The sequence below is a fragment of the Panthera pardus genome, unplaced genomic scaffold (genome assembly GCF_024362965.1).
Source record: "Panthera pardus isolate Hobbes unplaced genomic scaffold, ASM2436296v1 HiC_scaffold_5, whole genome shotgun sequence".
Lineage (NCBI taxonomy): Eukaryota > Metazoa > Chordata > Mammalia > Carnivora > Felidae > Panthera > Panthera pardus.
Window position 1 is genome coordinate 1,125,487 of NW_026526980.1, and position 19,411 is coordinate 1,144,897.

General features: G+C 38.5%; 1 protein-coding gene and 1 pseudogene across 25 annotated transcripts in view; one reads left to right on the plus strand and one right to left on the minus strand.

The window, feature by feature from the left end:
• RBFOX1 (RNA binding fox-1 homolog 1) overlaps positions 1–19,411 on the plus strand; it is a 2,061,409-nt gene that overhangs the window by 1,033,670 nt on the left and 1,008,328 nt on the right. The window lies entirely within an intron of this gene.
• Positions 14,025–14,577, minus strand: LOC128774872 (peptidyl-prolyl cis-trans isomerase A-like; annotated as a pseudogene).

The following is a 19,411-nucleotide window of genomic DNA, read 5'->3' on the forward strand; positions in this document are numbered from 1 at the left end:
GGAAAGAAAGATTAAGGGGAGATTGATAATGCTGGACATGAGTAATGTTGGTCTGCCACAGTCAAGTTCACTAATGCATTCTTATGACTTATTTTACTTATGGGAGTTAAGTAACATTTCTAGAATATTAGAAATAATTTGGGGGAAGAGGCATGGCTTACCTAAACTATATGTAGGGAGTGATTGTTATTTCTTCTAGTATTGTGCTAATATGAGAGGATCTCTCTCTCTACATTGCCTTTCCCAGGGAGGAAGCCAAATGTATACTCATGCTTATTGTAGGATGTAGGGAATAGCTGATCACAGTTCTTCTGGGAATCTTCTTAAAATGCATATTCTCTTGAGTTAGGTCTAGGGTGAAGCCTACGATTCTGCATTTCTTACAAGCTTTCAAGTGACAACAATGCTACTGGTTTATCACAGTATGAATAGCAAGATTTTATAGGGTGTTAACCAAGAATAAACACACTTGTATGTGGGTGTCTCTGCAATAGAGTTGCATATATAGAGGAGAAATAAAAACAGGTATTAATATATACTACCTAATTTGAAATGAGTCATGATGGCATGATTTGATACCACAATACAGGTGGACACTATCTTTATGCCCTTTGTGTAGTTGAGGGCTATACAGCTTGGAGAGATTTAGTGACATGATCACGTTGCACTGCTAGTGATAGTGGAGTGCATGCTGGAGACAGAGTTTGAACCCAGGCATTCTGCTTTCAGAGACCATGCTTAAATGCCTATAGTGCCCATAGACTATTGCCTCAAATGAAGTTTGTCTAGAGTGTAGTCTCTAGAGTTTTGCCATCTTTACCATCATAAACTCTTAATTAAATGAATATTTATTGAGTACCTGAGAGTATGTCTTCAGGCTTTGCAGTTGACAAGAGAAGGTGATGTGGTCCCACTGACGTCCAGCAAATAGCCCTCATTGCTAGCTGAAATCCAAGGGGGAGACATATGAATATAAAATAAAGTCATTATCTAAAATAATTGGCTGGATGGAGAAAATGACTTATGGGACAAAATAAAGAAATTTAGATTCTAGGAACTTTGAGGTCAACTGCAGATTAATTCTATCTTTGTTTAGATTTATGCTTTTTAATCCTTTTTATTCAGGTAAAATTCACATGGCATAAAGGTAACCATTTGAAAGTGTACAATTCAGTGGCATTTAGGGCATGCACAATGTTGTGCAGCCATCACCTCCAATAAGCCCCTGAAAGATGCTCAACATTATTAGTCATCAGAACAATGAAAATCAAAACCACAATGAGATACCATTTCACACCTACTAGAATGGCTATATTAAAAAAAAAAAAAAGAAAGAAAGTAAAATGTTGTCAAGGGTGTGGAGAAACCTTCATAAATTGCTGTTGGGATTGCAAAATAGTACAACTGCCATGGAAAACAGTTTTTGGGGGTTCTTAAAATGTTAAACATAGAATTATTACTGGCTTTTGATGACTGAGTTTCTTTGCCTTTTTTCAACTATATCTTTAGTTTTCTCACTGCTTCTTCCAGAATTTGTCTTAATTGCTAACATTCAGTTCTTCAGCACATATCAGTATAGTAGCCATTGATATCCAAACTTGCTATCTTAGAATCAAGGGATTATTTCCTCATCACAAGAATTCATTTTCTTTCTTAGATGGGACCAGAGAGGGAGGATAAGAGTTGCCACTCACCCTGCCACAAGTAGTCTGTTATCCCAGGTACTGTATTCACTGTGTCATATAGAGTGTCCATATAATTAAAATAAGAATCGTCTCCCATAGCTCTCTATATGGGACAGACTTCTCTGACTCCAGGAGAAAGAACATAAAATGGCTTTTGGTGCAGAAAGTATCTACGCCATGGCTGCTGCAGGAAAATTGCATTTGAATCACTGGGAAGAATGATAGGGGCAGAATTAAACCCTAATTCTGCCACTTGCCAGATGTGTAACCTTGTGCAAATCATTTGACTTACTGGGGCCTCAGTTTCTCCAAATAAGTCACATTGTGGCACCTAATGAAAATGGCTGCTGATTAAATAAGATGATGCAGGAAAGAATTCAGCATAGTGTGTGGCACATAGGACTCCATGCCAACTATTACTGTATTGTGGCTGTGGTTGTCCCTACCCTAGTTCTCTACCTTGTTCTACAGTTTGGATCTACTTACACATCACAATCACTTTTTTTTTTTAACTTCTGTGACTCTCATTTTCCTCCTACAAGCTAATTGCCTTTTTCCTTCTTTTTGAACATTTTGAATGTTTTTGAATAAGACAAACTTTAAACAGTTTTTGAAAGTTTTTTCCACACATAGTCAACCTAAGAGTGAAAGTTTTACAGTGTTTAAGAGAAAGGGAGGTCTAGTGTTTCCAGGTGTATGCAGCAACCCCACATGGCCCACCAGTCTCTGCCCTTAAGTGTACAGGCTTAAGAATCTTCCTTAAAAATTTTTTAAGTTTATTAATTTGAGAGAGAGAGAAAGGAGGGAAGAGAGAGAGAGAATCTCAAGCAGGCTCCACACTGTCAGCACCGAGCCCAACACAGAGCTCAGTCTCACAAAGTGTGAGACTATGACCTGAGCCAAAACCAAGAGCTGGGTGCTTAACTGACTGAGCCACCCAGGTGCCCCAAGAATCTCACTTTTGATGAACTAGAGAAGCAGGTTGCCCTTACCAGGTCAGTTGAAGGACCCAGTGCCTATATATAGTGATCTGATTTAGTACAAGGCTTGGAGAATCCAACTTGTGACTATAGAGGCATATTTTTACCTTATTGTGTACTTCACTAATTGAATGTTCTTAGAAGCAGATTTTGATCTTAAGTCTGATGAAATTCCCCTTTAAAGTTGTTAACTCGTAGATGGCCACAAAATGAGATGGTTATAAGAAACTCAACTCAGCCATTGTCCAGAAATTTCATGAATGCTCATCACACATCTGTGATGTCTTTGTTGACAACTTTTTATATATAATGCATAAAAGATGATTAGATTTTAAAAATTCATTTATCACTTTATCTGATAAAACACTATCTAAAAAAACTATTGGATTTTCTTACCTCGTTTTAGGTTTTTTATTAGAGAAAGAGAATACTAGTAGATTATTTTGTTTTAAATTATATTTACAATATTTCTACATTATAAATCTATTAAAATATCTGTTCTCTGACTTCTTAGAGTTTAGGTCAGTGATTATCTGGTATCAGAAGAAATCCCTGCCTAGATCACCCAAATATTTCCACACTATGAGATAGTACCAAGAGCAAGCAGTAATCGTATTAACCAGGAATGGATAAAGTACTTTTATAAAGAGGAATCCTAGGATAAGGACACTTTTAGAGGTGGAAGAATTCTAAGGTATTTCTAAATAATGAAGAATCTTATTTTTTAAAGGTAAGGTGTTCTTGTTATAAGGTTGCACAGTCAGTTGATGATGGATTACAGATTAGAACCCTTGGAGTCTGCATAATGGTATGATGGTTCTAAGTCCTTCCATGTTAGGTTTGGAACAGACAATGGTTGTAGGTTCTCCTAGAATAGTCTTGGAAAGAAACTTTGAGATCAAGATAACCTCGTCAGTCACCGGTTCAGATGAGCACTGGATGTTGTATGGAAACCAATTGGACAATAAATTTCATATTTAAAAATTAATGAATGAATGAATGAATAAATAAATAAATTAATTAAAAAAATAACCTCCTCATTGTATATATAGAAGACTCTGACATTCATTTATCTAACTAGTATTTATGGAAAACTTACTAAGTGCCAAACACTTAGGTCTAAACAGAGGTGACAGCACTGACCAAGACTACAGAGTTCCTTGTTCACATGGAGCTTCCATCCCAATGCAGGAATCAGACCATAAACAGGTAAGTTGATGATCAGTTGAGAAGCACTAGGGTGACAATAATGCAGGGTGATTTAGTGGCACCAAAAATAGGTGTAGCAAATGGAAGGCATTAGTAAGGAGTAAGGATATTGGGTTTTTTCCTAAGTGCAGTGGAAAGACACTGTAGAGTTTTAAGTATGATAGGATTGATACTTAAAAGACCTCTTGGACAGCTATGTGGAGAATCTGTTGTAATGGGTCTAAGGGGCAACCAAGAAGACCAACTAGTAGGCTGATATTGTGGGTCAAGAGAGAGATGATGCTAGCAATGGGGAGGCAGAGAAGTAGTAGACAGATAAGGGATATATGCTGAACATAAAGATGAGGACTTGCCTCTAGACTAAGCATGAGAAGAGAGCAAGACGACTTTAAAATAACTGTAATGTTTTTAGCTTGAGCATCTGAATGGATGAACCCAAGAAGTTTGCATCAGGATTGCAACTAGCATTCACAGTATTGATTTACATCTGTTTTTAGAATAAATCTCGAGATTCACAAGCTATGCCTGACCAGAAGTCAGATGCTCATTTGCTTCTTTGCTCTTTCTCAAATAACACCTCACCTAGGGCTGGATTGTGGGGTGGAGTAAACTCAGGGATCAGCACAGCTGTGCTGTGGAGGTTCACCCTGCTTCTTGCTTTCCTTTGAGTCCAATGATGGCAGAGCTGAGGGATGTCTCAGTGGGTAATAGCATGATCAACTTCCCTGCATGGGACTACAGTCTTAGACAAGGGTTCTGTCTTCTTGGGTGCTGCGATCATCTTCTTTTGTAAGACTGTCTGTGAACTTCATTAACCTGCCATTGACTTCCTCGTGATACATTAATGGGACCACACAATGTTGAGTCACAGTTTGAAAGGATGTTTGTCATCACAGTGTGACATCTCTCTGCTCCCTGACACTCTGCTGTTTGTCATTCCTCTTCCTGTGCTCTCCCTCCCCAGGCTAGTCTATCCTTTGGCAGTGATCACATCCAAGCCAATTTGGATCAATTCTTTTGTTCATTTCAAATTTAAATGAGCTTAATGTTTAGCAGCTGATGAAATGTATACTCAAGATGTGGCACATTCGTACGCTGTGCCTTAGGTTGAGCATGTTGGAATTTCATAGGTGGGGAAAAGCATTCTCTTGGCTTCATGTTTAAAATTCATAGTACAGTGTTTCTTTCCTACAGCCTGTAGCTTATGAATTCAGGAACCCTGGGCATTTTAACAGCTGCCTGTCATTAAGATACTTTACTGCCTGTGACTTGAAAAGATGGAAGGGCAGAAACCTCTTGGACTATATTCACCCTCATGTATGAGCATGAACAAGGTCTGCCTGAAGAAATATTTTCTTTCTTAACTATGACTTCTGACTTGGAAGCTTATTTCTTCCCTCTCTTTGACCTTCTCTCCCCACACCTTGGGATTTCACTTTTTATATCTCACTGTGACTCAGGGAAGACCTTTGCTGCTTTGTTTTTCTTTGTTTTCTACTTACATGCCCTTCTGGCCTGAATGATTTTTACTTGATTAGAGAGAGACACTTTGAGGGAAGTGCACAGGATTGTGTGAAGAATTTTCCCTGAGAATCACACTGAAGCATGGCCAAATAAGTTAGAGTCTCTTTCTAAATACTCTGTAAGACAAATTTTCTAAAATGTCACAGTGGGGTTTTCCTTCGGAGAAGATGTATCTAGGCAGGGCACCCTGCATTTAAAAAAAAAAAGGGAGGGAAGGGAAAGATATAAAGATCATTTGGACATTTGGGGGACAAAACAATTCAGGGCACTTTCCTTTTAAGCTTAAAAGGTGTAAAAGACAGAGATCATGAAAAGCACTGTGTCTGTGATTTCTTACGTTTGCCATTTCTGTATGTAAAAATATGTGTATGAGATACTTGCTGAGTGTTCCATCTTGTGGCATCTTGCACTCTGAGCTATTTGAGACCTGGAAATGTCTTGTCTTTTTCTGCATCCCTAGCATCAATAGAGAATCTCACACATAAGCACCCAGTGACTGCCATTCTTTTTGTGCAGAAGGCAATGGCCCTATTTGAGGGTAACATCCCTATTATGGTACATGGGATCTACTGTGAAAGAAAAGAGATGATTCTGGGCAATCACATATATGGTGACAAGAAATTAACCTGATAACGCTGAGCATGTTCAAATCAAGAATGTTTAGATAGTAGCAAATCGTTACTGGTATGAAAGAAACCTTTCCCCACTTCCAGTCTGTAAAACACCTAGTAAATATTTGTAAGTAAATTATTTCTTTGTTGCATTGTGCAGTTTATATAAATTGATGTTCTAGGAAGTACTGTAGTTTAGCTTTCATAGGATTTCATAGAAATTTTTCCATATGGGTTCAGCTGTCTCATTATTACCATTTGTAAGTGACTATTCAGATAGTTTCTTCTCATCTTCAAATCATGCTATTTCAAATGTCCTTTTTTTTTTTTAACTTAATGGTTCCCCATAAGAAGTTTGGTGTATTTGAGGACCCTACCTACAATTTCACTTACTGCATATCAACCCCATACTAACTGTGTGCCTCTGGACAAGTTTCTTTACCTTTTAAAATTACAGTTTCCTCATTTTTAAAATAGAGACAATACTGATTTCTTAAAGTTTGTGTTAGAATTGAACGAGCTAGGGTATGTAATATGCTGAATGATGCCAGACACACAGAATTGGTCAGTAAAGGGTCCCCATTGCCAATGTTCCTATTATTGAGCTCCATCCAGTTTGGAATCAGTTACCTTTGCCCAGTAGCACTGTTTGTACATATCTGCTTTTATAATTATTAGTTGAGTTAATTTTTTATGGGGGATGTGAAAAAGGGTGATTGAGCATAGGTTATTCAGTTTAAACTAATGAATTTTTTTTTTTATGGGCTGACCATCTGTCAGGGAAGTGGCAGAAGGCATTCCAATAGGACTGAGTTGAATTAAATTAGGAGATAAAAGTAATAATAATGGCTTTCCTCCAAATGAGATCTCAAAATCTGTCTGTTTTTTCCTAGCTCCACTGTTACCACTTTGATCGAAGCTACCTACATCTGGACTCCTAACCACCTAATGGGTCTCCTATTTCCATTGTCCCCTAATCCAATTTTTATAGAAAATCAGAGTGATCATTTTATTATTCAAGTCAGTTCACTTCACCACATCCCTTCTACACTCCCAACTGTGAAAAAAAAAAACAACTGATAAAATAAAAATGGATAACTTGGCCTGCAGTCCCAGTATCATCTGGCCTCTTGCTTTTCTTTCCAACCCATATCTCTCCAAACCTTCTTTCCTAGGGCTCTAAACAGGCCTCCATGTCCTTTCTTGTCTTAGAGATATATTCTGTCTGCCAAAGGGTGCTTCCTATAACCATCACCTGGCAAGGTCACCCTTGTGTCAAGTTTTAGCTTAGGCTCTGCAGCGAGGCAGAGGTCTGACCCCTCTATTAACTGTCCCCAGTGATCTCATTGCATTCTGTGTCTGTATTACTCTGATTCCAGTTTATAATGGTCCATTTGTTGTGGTGGTTTCTTATGAAACTACTCACCATTGTATAACTAGAACTCAACTCAGTGGTTTGATGAATGAAGAAAGTTTCAAACTATAAACTACAAAAGATGTGTATTGATGTGTATTATCCAATTTGGGCTCATGGCATCCTTGTAAGAAAGGCACATGCTGGACCAACTCAAATGTATACGTGAGGAATCTAAAGCTCACTTTGGTAGAGGCTTGGAAATGGAAGAACCGGGTCTTAATCTCAGAATTTTCATGCCAAGTCCAGGACTCTTTCATCTCCAGTAGTGTGCATCCCAGACACTCTATCATGGTCTAGATACTCTTTGTATATTGTTTGTCTGGGATGAGTCACTTTTCATGAAGCATTTGAGCAAGCATTCTCATTGCATTCATATCATCTGCCAAACACTGTCCTGGGCACATTCCAGGCCTTTTCTCATCCAGTCTGTCTCAGGATGCTGTAAAGTATTGTATGTATCAGCATACGTACAATATGGGCTGCCATTGCAAACTATCACAAACTGGATAGTTTAAAACTATAGACATTTCTTATCCCCCAGTTCTTGAGTCAGAAAGCCCCAAATCAGGGTGTCAGCAGGACCATGCTCCCTCTGAAACCTGTAGGGAAATTCTTCCTTGCCTCTTCCTACCTTCTGGTGGTTTGTTAGCCATCTTTGGGCATTCCTTGGATTGTAGCTGTGCCACTCCCCTCTCTGCCTGCATCATGTCAAGATGTTCTTCTCATGTGCCTCCACAGCACTTTCCCTTTGTTCAAAATTTCTATAAGGATAGCAGCCCTACTAGATTAGGGCCCACCCTAATGACCTCCCTTAACTTGATTCCATCTGCAAAGACTCTATTTATAAGTTAACTCACATTCGCAGGTGCCAGGAAATAGATGTTTAACATACTGTATTTTGGGTGAGGGGGACCCAATTCAACCCATACCCTTACAGTTCCATATCTTTAGCAGGTACATATCCCATTCCCTTTTCACAAATGGGTCCGTAGTCTCTGTAACATACCCCAAGGCTTCACAGCTTGTAATTGGCAATGTGAAGCTCAAATACAGTTCAGGATTCACAAGTCTATGTTTGGCTTTTGGACCAGATCGATGGACCAGTTTCCAAGCCTCTAAAATCAAAGCTTGGTCAGGTAGATCCAGTTAGCTTTGGAAAAAAGCAAAGCAGGGTGCATATTCTTTATGCAAAGTGAGCTTGGTTAGGAGAGGCAGAACTTTAAAGTGCCTGAGTGTGTGTTTTATAACTATCCCTGCATGCAGAAGCAGAGATGTGTTCCTCCCTTGCCCTACTCTCCCACATTTAGAATAAAGTGTCTGATATTCTTTTAAAGGGAGACAAGACATTCTTCATTTTAATTGGGGGGGAAAGTTCATTATGAAGTCTTCTTTCTCCGAATAGTTCCCTAAAGTTGGATGTAGTGTCTACATTGTTTTCATTCTCTTCTCTTCCCAGGAATCATTACCAGCCCTGGTTGGTGATTTATAATCACATTCCCAACAAATTCCACTGTTGTTAATGACTACTTATTTTTCTATACAAATGGTTTTTGCTCTCCTTCCTGAGGACAATTAACTAAGAAACTGGTCATAAATTACTGATAATGATCAGTTTGTCAGAGATGATTGTCGAACGGAGCCATCTTCCATAGTAATTAGATAAAGTTTCTTTAATTGCTGATAACAGCAAACTGTGGTTATTTTTTTCCTTTTTTTTTTTTTTTTTAGATTCTCACTCATGACATCTTCCTGGAAGTCAGGAATAATAACTTTTTTTTTTTCTTCTTCTTCACCTGAAGGAGGGGAGATGGAAGAAACATTCATCATTTACAGGCTTCCAGAAATATAATAAATGTGACAGCTTTTCACAGTTTCAAATGCGACAACTGATCTTTCTAAAGCAGAGATCAGAGAAAACCTTCTCTGGGACACATTTCTTTTAGGCAGGAAGCAGGGGTCCTTCCTGGTCATGTTTGATTTTTTTTTCCTCAGGATCACATCTCTCATATTTGCATCTAAACCTTGGCCTTAAAATGTGACTTCTTTGAACTCTGGAAGGGAATGGTATTTAATTCACAGGGTTTCTCACTGTTAGGATGCTGATTAAACCCCAGCCTATTTTTGTATGTCAGGCTCTGGTGGACCCTTAGCTGGGAAATAAAGAGGAGAGCTATCACAATGTATAGAGACAGGATGGTGTCTTTAATCACAGGTCTTATTATCTATTAGCTTATTAATATGCTCAATCAGAATATTCATTGGTGTAGAAGTACGAGGACCTACTATTAACATTCTATAAAGGATATACATATTTTACACAGTGAAGAGTGGTTTACATTTAATCCAGTTTAATATATCAGTTGACTGACATTCCTTGAACATTGTTAGTCTTGGGTCCTGCAATACTTTATAATCTCCTTCAGTTTCATAACTGTTTCTTGTTTTTTGGAGATTTTTTTTTAGTTTGTTTTATTTTTGGTTTTGTTTTTTGGTTTTTGGGGTTTTTGTTTGATTTTGCTAGATGGCAACAACTGTCAAGCAAGCTTTGGTGTCTGAGACTATCTGAATCATTCTGGCAGTTTAGAAAACAGTGTGGTGTTAACAGAGATGAGGATTCCAAAGGGGTTCTTAATAACAAAGAAACTGGGGAAGTGTATCACATCTCTTTAAGCTCACTAGGTTTTATTATGAGAAGGAGAGCTACAACCAGCTCAGAATTATAATGTTATGTTACAGGATATTTAGGCACTGATTTCATCAGGATTCCTCCACTTTCACATGAAAAAAATAAAGACACACACATGCACATCAAATATATTTAAGAAAACTTAAAGTGTGGGTTATGGAACTAGGCAACACAAAAGGTAGGCTTCAGGTGTGGCTGAGTCTCAAGCTTTAATGATGTCACAAGGACTCTAATTCTCTCTTAGATCTGCTTGCCATCTTATATCAGGGTTCACTGGGCTTCTACTATATGCGTCCTCTGAGAAGTTATCACCTTTTGGAGGATACCTCAAAAATCCTAGGGAAGGCTCTGATTGGCCAATTTGAATCATATGCCTGCTACTGAGCAAATCCCTGAACTATAAGACTGGGATCTTATTTTTTTTTTAAATTTTTTAATGTTTTTATTTATTTTTGAAGGAGAGAGAGAGAGAGAGAGCGCACACGCGCATGAGCAGGGGAGGAGCAGAGAGAGAGGGAGACACAGAATCTGAAGCAGGCTCCAGGATCCGAGCTGCCAGCACAGAGCCTGGTGCAGGGCTCAAATCTACGAACTGTGAGATCATGACCTGAGCTGAAGTCGGACGCTTAACCAACTGAGCCACCGAGGCACCCCAAGACTGGGATCTTCTGATTGATTGGTCTTAAGTCTCATTCCATAGGGATGAGGCAGGGGGTGGTGGTGGGATGTAGAGCACCACCTAAACTATATAAGTAAATATAAAGTAGGATAAAGATGGTTCCCCAAAGTAAAGGATTTGGGGTAGATCAGACAATAAAACAAAGTTAAATAAAGGGACCCTCTCATTCACTCTTTTGCAGTCAGCCAAGTGTTGCCCAGTTGTTTGCTCTGCTTGCCAAGTTTTATCTGCTTTTCATGGGAGAGTAGATTTTCTGGCACTTCCTGAACATTGCCCTAATAGAGGTGACAGTTTCAAGCCCACCGTAAAAGTCTAGTGTATACTAAATGACTCAACCTAAAATACTTTTCTGAAATGTTTCCACACTAAAACTGTTCTCTTTGTCCTGCCTGGATCCCCTCTTCCCTTGCCATCCCCCACCCAACCCATCTCTGACTGTTTCCTCATGATTTTTTTTTCCTAGCAAGGGCCCAAGCCAATTTCCTCTTCCTCTATGTTCCCATTGGAACTTGTATCTTTCTTATAATACCTAGAATGTTCAAGTTTTAATTTTATTTCTTAAGAATCCATTTCTTTCTTTGGAAACAGGGTACCATTTTGTAGTTTCCTTTTAATAACTTCCATGATTGGTAGCACAGTGCCTGGTTCCACATAGGGATATAATTCTGGTGAATTTTTCTGGACAAGACTAATTGAGGAAGTAAGCACTTGGGCCACTCCATTAGCATTTGGGTTTAGCTGTGTTTTACTATGGGCATGTGAAAGTGGGCATTAAGTAATCATTTGGAGGAATACAGGAGGACAGCCCACTGCTGTAAGAGAAGTAGGGGAAGGTTGTTTTTGTTGAGGGGCCCATGGGAATTTGCCTCACCTGGCCTCATTTTACATGGTAATTGCTCTGAGTTCTAAGTTATAGGAGGACAAGTTCATCTCTCTATGATTAACACAAATCAAGGGTCCTTTTTGCATGTCCATGTAGATATGGCCCAAACCAGAAAAAAACTCCTTTTCATTCATTCATCAAATTTTATAGAGTACCTAGTATGTTCTGGGGATATGTGATGATAAATATACATAGCTCTTGCCCTCATGCTTGGAAGTTGATTGCCTGGGGTCCAGTCTGTGGCTTTCTGTGGGATTACTCTCTGTGGGATTTCAGACTATCTATTTAACAACCCTATACTTAGGACCACCTGGGTGGCTCAATCAGTTAAGCATCCAACTCTTGATTTCATCTCAGGTCATGATTTCACGGTTTGTGGGTTTGAACCCCAGGTTGGGCTCTATGCTGAGAGCACAGAATCTTAGGATTCTCTCTCTCCCTCTCTCTCTGACCTCCCCTGCTTATTCATATTCTCTCTCTCTCTCTCTCTCTAAATAAGCATTTAAAAAAACATTGGAAAACAAACAAATAACTGTACACTTAAATTGTCTTATCTATAAAATGGGGGCAGATAGCTACTTCACGGAGCTATTGTAAGGATTAAAGGAGCTACTACTTGTATAATGTCCAACACATAGTGAGTGTTCATCAAGCAACGGCTATTACTTATTGACTCATGAGGCCTACAAGCTGATGGAACAGACATTAATCAAATGATCATACTCAAAATATAAATTTTGACATAATCTGAAGAAGAGTTGTTTAATATTATGAACACTTACAGCATACGATTCTTTAAGACTTGCCTGGCAATGCATAATTAATCTGTCTATAAGATCATCTGCAGATTAGAAGCAAAATGAACAATTTATCAATTTTTGATGATTGCTAATAAGGCAGTAGTTATATGTGGCTGAAATGGTCCTTAGCCAACCTGGATTTCAGTGCTGCTATGATTATCAATGGTATTAGGTCTCATATTCTGCCAAGATAATTCTTCTCTCTCAGTTCTTTGGCCATTTTGGAAGGGGAGAAGCTTTTAGCTTAATGTCCTTCAGAATCCTATCTAATCCTTAAAAGACCGGGGAAGTGTGTGTCTTCTGGACTTCAAAAGGGTTTTCTTCTCCTTTTCCAGTCATTTCCACTTTCTAGTCAATTTGGAGTATCCATCAATTCAACCAAGGGAGGCAAGGAAAAATACCCATGCCATTTCTGCTTGGTACCATTGATTGTGCTTTAGAAGTCACTTTATTACTCACCACTTCTTGTTGGCGCAGTGGGGTTCATGTTATGGCCAAGCTATTCCAGTGTTTGGAAAAGGTAGAACACATTCAATCAGTTTGGTTCCTTTGAAAATCTTACTTTAAGTTGGATTAGACCAGTGATGAAAATGGTGACAGTGTTTAAAGGAGAGGAGCCCTTTTACTGTAAAAGGAAAACTCTACAATTAATATCAAGGAGACATTCAGAGCAACAGATAATAGCCCAGCATCTGGGCTCCGACAGATCTAGTCTGCCATGGCTGAAACCTTGGGCTAGTTTATTCATTTATCTGAAACTTAGTAATGCTATCTCCAAAATGGAAACAATTATTGACAATGGATTTTTAATGGATTTCAAAAATAAATTTTAATGGATTAATACATTTTAAAGTGAATTTTTAAATCCATTTTTGTTAGCTTTTCCCTGATTGAAGGAGATACTACCTGCAAAATAGTCAGAAGATTGTCTGGTATATGGTAATTACTGATTAAATAATAGTCATTGTCCCAGTGTTGTATCCATTGATGACTATGATAAACAAGAACTCTTGAAGAATTTTGAGGTTTGATGAGTGATTCTTTTACCTTCTAAATTTTTAGCCCTTAGAAAAGAGAAGAAATCAAATGTTTTTGTTCCCCTTGTCACAAAAATTTAGTTATATGGTATATGTTCATATATGTGTATATACTTTTTTTTTACTTACAATGTATATAGAATACATATACACACAAAACTGTGTAGTTATAGCATATGTAATATATTTAATATAGGCTAATATAGAGTATATTTAGATATGTTATATTATTAATATATTTATGTATTATAAAGTATGTCTAGTGCTATATTCTGTTTTATGCTATACAAAATATGACAAAATAAGTAATATGTTGTTAGTTGATACATATTTTTTCTATCTCTGTTGGACTCTTTTTCCAATTAAAAATAAGGAATTATTAGTATGCTGTTTGTTCAGCTTTTGTTTCATTATCATAAACTTCACTTTGCAATCCAGCTAGACTTGAAAGGGACCCATGGAACTGCAACAGGAGCACAAAGATTACAGGAGATTTTGATCCAAAGGGGGTGCTCTCCCGAGCTACAGAAGGAATGATCTGGTAGTTAAGATAAAACACAAGTCAGATTTATTAGGTTTGTCCACACTCAGCAGTGGTCATCTTCTTGCTGGTCTTGCCATTCTTGGACCCAAAGTGCTCCATGGCTTTCACGGTGTCCATGCCCTCCTTCACCTTGCCAAACACGATGTGCTTGCCATCCAACCACTCAGTTTTGACAGTGCAGATGAAAAACTGGGAACCGTTTGTCTTGGGTCCGGCATTTTCCATGGACAGGATGCCAGGACATATATACTTCAGGATGAAATTCTCATCATCAAATTTCTCCCTATAGATGGACTTGCTGCCAGTGCCATTATGTCATGTGAAGTCACCACCCTGGCACATAAATCCTGGAATAATCCTGTGAAAGCAGGAAACTTTGTAACCATTTCTGTTCTCCCCAGTGCTCAGAGCATGAAAGTTCTCTGCTGTTTTTGGAACTTTGTCTGCAAACAGCTCAAAGGAGACATGGCCTAAGGGTTCACCGTCCTCAGCAATGTCAAAAAACACGGTGGAGTTGACCATGGCTTTGCCGTGCCTGCGGTTCTGGGGTGGCGGTGTCTGCAAAGATTTCTTTTTTTTTTTTTTTTTAAAGAAAAAGCATCAGCTACCCCCACGTTCTCTGAGGGTTGATTTTTACTGTTATTTATTTTGACAATTTAGTGGCAGTGACTTACAGTCACAGCCAAAGCCTTGCTGTGTAATCCTTTGGAAATGTCCCTAGGTAACAAGATGTGCCCAGTGGTCATAGAAGTCAGTTCTGTTAAATAGGGAGGATTTTATCTGTCTGAATAAATATTTCCGGGGCTCCCCTCGCTCTGTGGATTTGAGATGTGCACAGGCAAGAAGGGTCATTGCCATAAATCAATAGTTTCTGTGAAGCCACAGATTTAGAGCTGACAGCGGCTCTTTGGTTGAAATAAAGATTGTGATGTGCAGGCATAGGCGACAACTGCTGGGAATAATGTGTGGAGTTGACAGGACTATTTTGTGAACATATATCAAGTGTGGATAGGAGAAGTAATTTTTGCTCATTTTGAGATAAGTTAACTAATTGATATCGGCACGAAAGGAAAGACAGAGCTACCTGGTAGAAATTGATGCCATGTACGTCCTTCCATATATGCACATATACCTTACACCCACCACCGCAAACCCACTGTGTCCTTCAAGTCTCAGCTCAAGGGCTAAGTCCCATATCGTGTGTTACTTATCTTTATGCTACTCACAAGTTGCTGTGGAGGTAGTAGGAACGGATAATGTCTCCAAGGAAAGGCGGATTGAAAAGAAAAACAAATAAGGATTTACCTTAAGAAAGGATCGCTTGAGTGAATGGAAGAAGAGAGAAAGACACTAAGAAGATTGTCAGGAAGGTAGCAAGTGAACCGGGTCAGGACATTTTCATAAAAGGTAGAGAGATTGCATGGAAACAGCAACTGTGGACAGTGCCGAGTACTGTAATGCATCTGAGGATTAATGAGAATTCTTAGACTTACATTCCAGTGGATCTCTTTTCTGTATTTTATGAAATTTTGTACCTAAATCATTCTCAATAATTAAGTGTGAACTCCCTGAGAGCAGGTACCAGATTATATTCATTTTAGGAGCTTCAGGGTGTGGTAGCCATTTTAGGGATCAATACATGTGCTTTGAAAGTATGAATAGATGATGGGGCACCTGGGTGGCTCAGTCGGTTAAGTGTCCGACTTTGGCTCAGGTCATGATCTCATGGTGTGTGGGTTCATGCCCCGCATTGGGCTCTGTGCTGACAGCTCAGAGCCTGGAGCCTGTTTCGGATTCTGTGTCTCCCTCTGTCTCTGCCCCTCTCCTACTTACGCTCTGTCTCCCTCTGTCTCAAAAATAAATAAACATTAAAAAAAAAAAAAAAGAAAGTATGAATACATGAATAAGTGGATGAGTGGATGCTGACCTTAATATAGCAGTTTAATATCTGGGCAAAATTAAAATTATGAAGTGTTAAAGAAGTGATTTGATTTTGGTAAAACAGAGCATATGTGGTAGCTCTAGGAGCTCAAAAAATAAAATCCTCTTATTCCTGGATGGAGTAAGAACTGAGAAAGTAGCACAGCAGAGAGGAAAAAGGAAATAAACAAACTTCTTTCACTTAGCCTGATATTTCCAAGGTTCTGATCATATTCATATGAAATGTCCACAGTAGGTCAATCTACAGAGGTGGAAAGAAGGTAGATTAGTGCCAGGGGCTGGGAGGGAGAGAGTGATAGGAAGTGAGCGCATGCTATAGGGGCTTCCTTGTGGGGTGATAAAAAAAATGTTCTCAAATTAAATTGTGATGATAATTGCACAAGTCTGTGAACATACTAAAAATTATTGAATTGTTCACTTTGAATAGGTGAATTTTATGGTGTGCGAATATATCTCAATGAAGCTATTATTTTTAAAACAGCAATAACAAAGTGTTTTTATTAATGAAATAAATGAAATACATTTTATTAATGAAATCTAAAATTAAAATGTATGACCAAATGAGTTTCCTTATGGTCTCCAAATTTGTTGAGACTTATCTATCAGTCGTTGACAGAGTAGGCCCCTAGAGCCCCTTCCTGTGTTTTCTCCCTTTTCACAGCTTCTCTGCATACTCCCTAGTCTTATGGCTGAGAAAGAGGACCAGAGTGTACCCTTTCTGCCCACTGGGGAATTGAAAAAAGAGCTAAGGAGACTGAATTGAGCGTGCCTAGTTTTTTTTTCCCCCCAGAGTAACCAGTCAAATAAACCATTCCTTCTTAGGGGTGGAAGAATGAGGAATTATGGAAAGACCTGGAATATTACCCTGAGGGAGTTCTTTCACATGGAACTGTAGGGAGAAGGGAAAAAATATGTGCCATCCTCCCCGCACCTTACCCTCTTTATGTCTAGTAATGACCTCAAAAATAACAACTGTAGTGGTTATCAGTTTTAAAAAAAATAATAACTTGGGTTTGAATAAGATCTGAATCTAAGGCAGGTACCACGAGGAACAAACTGTTCGGGAAGAAGGAAGAATGGATCAAAGCCAATGCCTCTAAACTTCCACACTGCCCCCCTTATGCCAGGTACTTTGCTGTGCCAAGGACCACTCACTTTGGCTCTAAACTTTAAGAATAATCTCTGTGTCTGCATGACTTTTTACAGCCCTCAAGAGTTTTCATAGACTTAACCTTCTCATGATAGTATCAAGAGAGCTGTGATACAATATATTTACCTTCTTTAGGAGGTCCACTTATTATGATCGTCCTGTCATTTCTACCATAAATACTTTTTGAAAATTTAGAGTCCCTGGGGATCAGAGGATGTTCTCTTCATTGCATATCAGCCAAGATCCATGTGTGTAAAAGGCTTCTCTTGAATTAATTTTCTCTCACTGAAATCCTGTCTGTGGGGCATAATTAGTTATAACCCATCGATACAAGTGGTATGATAATGGAATGAAATATGGTATAAAATATGGACTATGACTCAATGATAGGCCAAAGCCCCATTCTTCACATATTGAAGGACATCACCCCATCTAGAGTGTGTGTGTGTGTGCATATGTATCTGTAGTTGCATAGACTAGACACGTGGGTATATTTACATTCACATTAGACACTTGCCTCTTCCAAGTGCCTAGAGCAGTGTCTAATTCTTAGTAGGTTCATGTTACATATTGGCTGCATAAAGGTTTGGGGTCATAGATATTCAGTATATAATCCACTCTATTAACTCAGGCATTACTGGATGAAAGGCTTCTTCATTGAAACCAGCTACTTTTTGGTCCTGGCAATAATATTCTTACTTTGAGGCTTTAGCGCATTTTGAGGGTAGTGAAACTTCCCATGGCTTTCAGAAGTATAATTTAAATCTTTTATCCCTCCAGAACTCAGGACATTTAATTTATCATGATTCATAAAAGACCAGTAATAAACCCTGTCTTTATTTAAACATGGGCACATTGACTTCCCTTTGTAGGAATCGGGTGCTCCTTATCTGCATTTCTCTATCTGCTTATCGTGGATCCTGCATGTGTACAAAAAGCCATCTTTGTCAGTCAGGGGGAGATTTTATTAACTAAAGGTTCATTTGTTCTTCAAGTGACACTATCTCTTTGGAATTACCAGATGTTGTTCAAACTGTGCCGTCTCGCCTTTTATTCTGATGATGGCAAATGTTGAACGTGGTGAATAAATATTGGGCACTGTCCTCGGTCATCTTAAATAAATGTGATAAAATGAAAACATGTCGCTGCCGAGGTCTCATTTGTTCCCAGGAAGTCCACAGCACATTAAGGCTTGCGGACAATGAAAGGCAAATCAGCCATTCACTGGGTGTTCCATTATGAGATGTTCTTGTCACTTTCCTGATTCCATTTTAGATTAATATATAGGGAGAGATAAGATGGCATGCATTTAAATGATGACATGGTACCATCACAGAATTGTTTTGTTATAATTGCACAATATAGACAATTACATATATTGCAGTGGTCTTTTCCTCGAAATTTGCATTTAAAAGAAAAAGTGGCAGAAAATGAATTAATGGGAAATTTCTTAGGACTTGGGTCCATCGGGGCTTATATTCATGCAGGTGTTGTATTTTGACCCCTCCTTGCTCCTGTGTCAAGACGGGCTGACTGTCTTTTGAGGAGGAGGAAGAGTAGGGAAGATTTCACTTAAGTGGATGATCACAGAGCTAGATTTTGTCATTCATTGTTGAATCATGTATTAAATATTTATAATATAAAAGAAGTGGGAAAGAGCAATCTGTCAAAACAGACATTTTGGAATCACCATGCCCTTCTTTTGTGGGTGATGTGTGACACCCATGAATTAAGATTAAAAATAGGATATAAAAAAGAGTCTTTGCTTTCACAGTGGGGGGAAAAGCTTATGAATGCTTTGATAATAATTGTTAATAATTATACTCAAATTGTATCACATCAAGAAATTGAGATGTGAACCACACTGGGGCACTAAGATTTCACAGTAACAGCCACAGTTTTTTCTAATTTATTACATTGTCATCAATCTTGTGATTTAAAATCCTTTTACACAGTCTCCAGTAATATAGGGAATTATTAAAAGTTGGTGACTGTTGTTCAGGAATGTTGAAAGAAACAAAGTGTTTCTGGGGATGTTGCTGGAGTCCTTTTGAAAGGGTAGTTAGGTATCGCTGATTAATTCCCATTCTGTGTCTGATGAAATAGAGAAGGAGAAAAGTTTCTCTTCTACCAAGCATCTCATTGCAAACAGCAGCCCAGGAGTTGCATAAGCATTTTCCTTATTCGGTGTAAATTGATTTGGTGTGAAAAATCTCAGACGGTTCCATTTCAAGGCAATGTTTTATTTGGTGATGCAGGACAAAT